Below are 7,731 nucleotides of genomic sequence, written 5' to 3'. Positions count from 1 at the left end.
CACGGCTGGATACCACCTTCTTTGATAAATTCCAAATTACAGCAACAGCATTCCGAAATAAGGCCTCCGCACCATTCCACACGTCTGCTTCCAACCTATGCTCCATAACCTAGTCCCTCTCTCTCTCTCCCTCCCCCTCCGACATGGACTGACTACTTGACAACAACATAAAGTTTGGAATCCAGAGAGCCTTCTTTCTACATGTATTTAAGAAAAGTCGTTAGTGTAGTAAAATGTAAATGTCGTGTGACTAGGGTCTCCCGTCGGGTAGGCCGTTCGCCGGGTGCAAGCCTTTCGATTTGACGCCACTTCGGCGACTTTCGCGTCGATGGGGATGAAATGATGATGATTGGGACAACATAACACCCAGTCCCTGAGCGGAGAAAGTCTCCGAACCAGCCGAGAATCGAACCCGGGCCCTTAGGATTGACATTCTGTCGCGCTGACCACTCAGCTACCGGAGGCGGACGTTGGTGTAGTCAATATCGCATACGAAACTGCCATGCCATTTCTCATAGTGTAACAACCTTTCACCTGATAGTGCTGCCTCATACGAGTATGCCCCTCTCTCCGTGTCCTTCACACTGAACATTCAACAACTGACGCTGTTCACGCATCTTATATACCCTACAAGGTCTGATGACAACACTAAACGCTAACAACACTAACGCACTTTGGTGGTCATTTTGTCTATTACAGAGAATTACAACTCTAAGCATTTACATATCCGCTGATTGTCTGTACGTGAATGAAGTTACTTTGACATCTGATTGTGTCCTCTGGTGCACCGTCTTTTTTCTCAGACATTGTATTTACAACTTAATTATCTACATAAACAAGTCGCTGTTAACAGGGCGAAATCATCAGATGTAAAAATAACCTCGGTAGTTTCAGATGGGAGTGCTGCAATTTACAATGTAATAAATGATTGTTTCGTTAACGATGGCAGCTCACTGAGGCCGTTCGTGATCGATGAAGTTGTCGTTAGGAAGGTTAGAGTGACAGGAGACCATAAAGAAATTCACGAAGACGTACTTCGGGGACTGACAGTTGACTCTGACCGTAAATGAATGTAGTGTGTTGTGCATAAATAAGCAGAGATATCCATCACTGTTCGAGTTCACTATTGATAATAGACCTCTGGAAGTACCGACAACCGTAACAGCTCAAGGAACGTTCCTGCATAGCGACGTACAGCACAACGAACTCATGGAAGTAGTTATTGTCGAAGCTAGTGGCAGCCTGAAAGCCACTGTAGGAGTCTCGAGGAAATGTAGTTCATCTATAAGGAGTAATAGAAGATATGTAGAAGATCCAACGATAAGCGGCGTGTTTCGTTACGGTATCATTTAGCACAGAGATGCTAGTCAGACTCGATTGATAGATGCTACAAGACAGGTTAGTTGCATGACGTTCCAGAAAGAGTCAAACAATATACACTACGTGATAAAAAGTATCGTGACACCCCCAAAAACATACGTTTTTCATATTAGGTGCATTGTGCTGCCAGCTACTGCCAGCTACTCCATATCAGCGACCTCAGTAGTCATTAGATATCGTGAAAGAGCAGAATGGTGCGCTCCGCGGAACTCACGGACTTCGAATGTGGTAATGTGATTGGGTGTCACTTGTGTCATACGTCTGCACGCGAGATTTCCACACTCCTAAACATCCCTAGGTCCACTGTTTCTGATATGATAGTGAAGTGGAAACGTGAAGGGACACGTACAGCACAAAACCTCGTCTGTTAAGTGACAGAGGCCGCCGACAGTTGAAGAGGTTTGCAATGTGTAATAGGCAGACATCTATCCAGACCAACACAGGGGGATTCCAAACTGCATCAGGATCCACTGCAAGTACTATGACAGTTAGGCGGGGGGTGAGAAAACTTGGATTTCATGGTCGAGCGGTTGCTCGTATGCCACACATCACGCCGGTAAATACCAAACGACGCCTCGCTTGCTGTAAGGAGCGTAAACACTGCACGATTGAATAGTGGAAAAACCTCGTGTGGAGTGATGAATCACAATACAAAATGTGGCGGTCCGACGGCAGGGTGTGGGTATGGCGAATGCCCGGTGAACGTCATCTGCCAGCGTGTGTAGCGCCAACGGTCAAATTCAGAGGCGGTGGTGTTATGGTGTGGTCGTGCTTTCCATGGAGGGGGCTTGCACCTCTTGTTGTTTTGCATGGCTCTATCACAGCACAGGACTACATTGATTTTTAAGCATCTTTTCTCTTCCCATTGTTGAAGAGAGGTTCGGGGATGGCGATTGCATCTTCCAACACGATTGAGCACCTGTTCGTAACGCGCAGCCTGTGGCGGAGTGGTTAGACGACAATAACATCCATGTAATGGACTAGCCTGCACAGAGCCCTGACCTGAATCATATAGAACACATTTGAGATGTTTTGGTGTAAGCTAACCTGTTTCTGCGGGTTATTACGTTAAGAGTGGGAATGGAAATGCCTATTGATTGCGAAATTAACGTGAGAAGATTAGTGTCGCCACCGACCCTAACCATGAAACTAATCAATGTTTGGACGAGTCGGAAAATAAATTTGATCACAGACCAAAAACTCATAAAAATACGTACGTCGTGATATCGCTCATAGGGAATGCGATGTAATTAATAGTATTTCTCATGTACTGTCCACGAGAATCAACCATTTAAAATAAAATAGTACATGCATGAACACTGTGCAGAAGATCAGCTCCCAGCAACACATCTGAAAATAAGACTTAATCTAAGGCATTTGTTTTAAAATAAAAGGGAAACTAATCACTGGACCTGTGATAAGGAAACGCGTTGGATGTGCTAACAGGAAAGCTACGAGGTGAGTGGCTTAGGTGCAAAAACGTAACCTCGGAATACAAGAGAAAACTGTGGATAAAGATATGGATGTGAGGCATGTACACAATTCCTGATAACATTAATTCCTAAAACATTAAAGAAAAGCATCGATACATTTACCGTTATAATCTACACCTAAAATCATTGGTGTGAATAATTCTTACAACTGCAATAACTCGTGAAACGGTACACGTTTCGCAGTACACCCGCGTGCCCGCGTGGTTTGTGTAGACGCAATTTCTAGGTGTCGTGGCCAAGTTGCAACAATATCAAATCTCACAATCATGAACAGTTAACATTCTTTAAAAGAAACATGAGACCGGACAATTAGTGATGACGGTAGCCCAACAAACTCTAATGTTCAACCACATGGTCGGCTCCCCACGGACGAAAGATACATAAAGCAAGGAAAATTTACGAGAAGGCAAAGCTATTAATATTTAGAAAAATGAAAGCTTATACAGGCACAGCTGAAGGCAAACAGTCATTCATACAGAAGCGAGTGCTCACTTCTTATCGACACCTTTGTGTGGCGCTCTTCCAGTGGATCCAAGTCTGCTATAGAAATTTACTAAAAGAAAAATCTGCCAAAGTTTTGCATTCCTTGCTGCGACAAGGCAAATCAATCCTTTAGAGTTGAAAAGCGAGACCAAAAGCTAACAGCTCTCCCGTCGCCAAGTAACAACGCGCCACGCGGTCAGTCTAACTCACCCTACTTCGACTGGAGCACAGCTGTCGACACTTCCCGTACCGGCGCAGACTGCCTCCCTTTTTCTTCTCCAGTCTCTTCCACGCTCCGCGTGGCCCCGAAAACCCAAAGATGCCATTTCCGCCACCAACCTAGCGCAGGTGGATTTCTCACAAGTAGCGCAAATCGCTTTGCCTAGTTGACCACTACGAGAGTTGGCTATTCTGTACAATTGCTGCTGAATCTGTATCACTATCGCAGACTTTCTGCAGCAGACTACGCCACCGTCTAGCAACATGACACACAACCACATTCGTTCAATCGTACCACTATGAGAGTTATGAGAAAAGATAAACAAGGAAAAGAAAGAGAAATGCTAGTGAAAATGGGCTACCGGACTAATGAAAGGTGGCTACAGGACGCTTTCATTGGAACGCCGACTACGTGCCAGGCCTTACCGACCGACATCGATACCTTTCCGCAGTGCAGCACTCCGTGAAGAATGGGCTGCCACTCACCAAGAAACCTTCCAGCACCTGACTGAACGTATGCCTGCGAGAGTGGAAGCTGTCATCAAGACTAGCCATCACCACGAACGTGGCGTGAACATAGTGTATTATTTCCTCTCATCCACAAGTTGTGTTCAAAAAATAATGGGGATTTTGGTCTTTCGGTAAGTATTTTTTTTTTACATCTATGTCAGTGTATGTGGTTTCAAAACAAGCCACATTTTTGTTAGCGCTTTTTCCAGTCCCGAAGCACTTGTGGAAGTTGTAAAGTTTGAATCTGTGTATCGGATGTTACAATACTGAATTAAGTGGTGTATCGGATACCAAAACACTGTTTTCCTTGTATTACAATAGAAGTTTGCAGGCTCAAATGTCATCAAATAATACATGTAAATGAAGGAATCCACTTTAGAATACTATCTTCGATATTTGTACTTATTTTGTTTTATAATCCTCAATATATATTCTCACGAATTAATAAAAAAATAGAAAGCTTCTGAAGAATAGTAATTACGACCATATTTGTGACATCTCCATATCTAAAGATAACATACTGAGAATCAATTTAACTGTGATTAATGATTGATTTGCTTCGAAAATGATTACATATAGTGTAAAAACACGGAGAGCCAACCAAACTATTAAAGAATATAAATTGACACATAGTGTGGCGGAACACTTCCCTTCAAACGTTACTTATTTCTTAAATGTCATTACCTTTCGATAATTTATAACTCACTGTAGAGCATAGAGGACGCAAGAAACACAATGCACTTCAAATCATCTCGAAACCGTTGAGATACGGTAAAATTCAAGTATTAAATACGTAAATCGCGTCACAAATCGAAATTCTAAAATACACACAGTTCTCACAGATAGTGATGTTAATATCATACTTAGATTATTGTAACACTGTAACAATATATAAAATTTGAAATCCCATCGTCAAAGAAAAGACAACGTTAAAGTGTAATTTTAGTGTTACAGTATCACGACAACCACCGACATCAAGTTCCTTGAATGTTGTAATACAACTTTCAAAAAATTATTTTTTGTATGTGTGTAAAAATTCAGTTTATCAATTACCAGCCACAGATTTCGAGTGTAAATGCTTGTCTAGTAAAAGAAGGCGTAGCCTTCAAATTTTTTAGACAGCACATGGGAGAAGCCTGGGTGTTCGCATTTGGTTTTCTTCTTCCAGCCGTAGGAATGTAAGCATCGTGGGCTGTAGCTATAAATGATTTCTAACATAAGAAACTGATGTTATCTTACCATCGTATTGTATCTCTATTAATATGCCAGAGCACATATTTATCTCAATATTTATTGTGTTACAAGTTTTATTTTTCAGCTTTTCTCGTTGGGAAGGCGCAACACTTCGATGTGCCACCGATCAGCCATTGGTGTTGTTTTATAACTAATTTACAATGTTCATTTTTGCCTATCGTACGACCAGAGCCCTCCATCATTCAAAGAAGAAGTCCGAGATTTTTTAATCAACCATACAGAATAGGGCGGTTATCAAATCGCGATTCGCAATTTACATTCTCTAAAATCCCATCTGTCCACATCCTCTGTTGGGGCTCTCCCAGACAATCTGTAACACTTACAGACTTCATTCTGGTAAAGTTTTATTTGAAATATTTGAGTGAGCGGAGGAGGAAGCTAACTCAAAAACTGTTGAGAACTGGAAAGCTAAATTATATTTTTATAGAATATGGTCATTAAGAAAAAGTAGAAATGTTACATTAAAATTACTTACATGCGTTTCAGAGTTAACATAAATGTGAACGGCTATTAATGGTTTGCATTTAGGTTTAAATGTAAAAGTAATATTGACTCTGGACCAAGTGCTTTATGTTTGTCACAGAAACCAGGAACAGGTAGTCACTGACGGGATATGTTAGAAGGCAAACATATTTTTGGTGAGTCAACATAGGTGATAATGTTGCAGAATGTTAGCACTTATGTTGCAGCTTTAATGTTTCGAAGATATATGTTAAGCTGAAAGCCTCTATAAATCATGAAGAGTATTGAAACTAATGCCTGATTTTTTATTTATGACAAATCAGTCCATAATGCAGGATTCTATAATGCTGAGACTGAGACTGAACATATGAGGGTAATCCCAAAAGTAAGGTCTCCTATTTTTTTATAAGTGCATAGACCTGTTTATTTCTACAATGGTTTACATCAGTTTACAGCTTGAACATTTAGCTATCTTGCGACATAATCACCATTTCTGTCGATGCATTTTTGTAGACGCTGTGGCAGTTTTTGTATGCCCATGTCATACCAGCTCGCCGCCATGCTGTTCAGTAACTTATGAACCTCTTCTTTCACCTCGTCGTCGGAGCTGAATCGCTTTCCGGCCAAATATTATTTAATCTAGAGAGCAGGCGATAGTCACTGGGCGCCAAGTCAGGACTATAGGGTGGGTTTGTGATTATGTTCCACTGAAACTGTTGCAGGAGAGAAATGGTTTGCAGCGCGATGTGAGGGCGAGCGTTCTCGTGGAGATTGTGTACGCCCTTGCTCAACATTGCTCTTCTCCCTTTCTGAATTGCCCGTTAGAGTTTTCTCAGAGTCTCTCGGTACCTGTCAGGGTTAATTGTGGCCCCAGAGGGCATAAAGTCGACCAACAAAACCCCTTTCCGATCCAAAAAAAAAAACGGTTGTCAGGACTTTACCGGCAGACTGTGTTTGTTTGAATTTCCGAGGCTTTGGCGAAGAAGGATGCCACCACTGGCGTGATTGTTGCTTTCTCTCAGGTGTAAAGTGTTATGTCCAGGTTTCGTCACCCGTGACGATTGAGTCCAGAAAGTTGTCCTGTTCGGCTGCAAGGCGGTGAAGAAATGCGCGGCAAGCATCAACTCGTTGCTGCACGTGGTCCTTACTCAGCATGCGTGGCACCTATCTTGCGCACACCTTCCGGTAGTTCAATGTTTCCGTTAAAACTCTGTGAGCGGTGCTTCGGGAAACCTCAGGAATCAACGTGCAGAGATCATCCGGGGTGATCCGTCGAAATTCACGCATGCTTTGCTCAACCTTCATCACTGTCTCCTCAGAAATTGACGGTCTCCCGCTCCTTTGTTCGTCGTGAATTTCGGTTCGACCGGCGGCAAACCACTTATGAACATTTTTGACGTCCGTGCACGACTCACTATACTCTTCCGTCAATTGGCGATGGATTTCAATCGGCGCAGAGCCCTTTGTGTTCAAAAACCGAATAACCGCGCACAATTCGCACTTGGCGGTAACATCCAACGAGAGCTCCCTTCTCAACGGCTGCCAAGCCAAGACTGAGCGCCTCAGCGCGGCGTGCGCATGTTTACACACACCGCGTGAAGCACTCTTCATAACAGTGTGACCAACTGCAACACAGAGTTCTTTACTTGTAAAAAAATAGAGCTTACTTTTGTGATTACCCTCGTATTAATTACGAAGTTGGACTTTGTCGAGAGCGTAGAGAACTAAGGTAAGTACTCTGTTTTGGTTATTTCCTTTCGCAGGAATAGAGTTTGTAGTGATGAACTCACGTCAGCTGTGACGGAACTGGTTGATTCCATGCTTCCAGCAGAGAAATGGAGCAGGTGGTTACAAACTCGAGCTTTCAGTTCTTTCAGCGATTAGTTTTTAATTTCATTTAAGCGTAAAACGACATCCCTATAAGGTTTCC

This window comes from Schistocerca piceifrons, chromosome 5, assembly GCF_021461385.2.
Source record: "Schistocerca piceifrons isolate TAMUIC-IGC-003096 chromosome 5, iqSchPice1.1, whole genome shotgun sequence".
Classification (NCBI taxonomy): Eukaryota; Metazoa; Arthropoda; class Insecta; order Orthoptera; family Acrididae; genus Schistocerca; species Schistocerca piceifrons.
The sequence above is the reverse complement of the archived record's forward strand: the minus strand, read 5'-3'. Positions refer to the sequence as shown.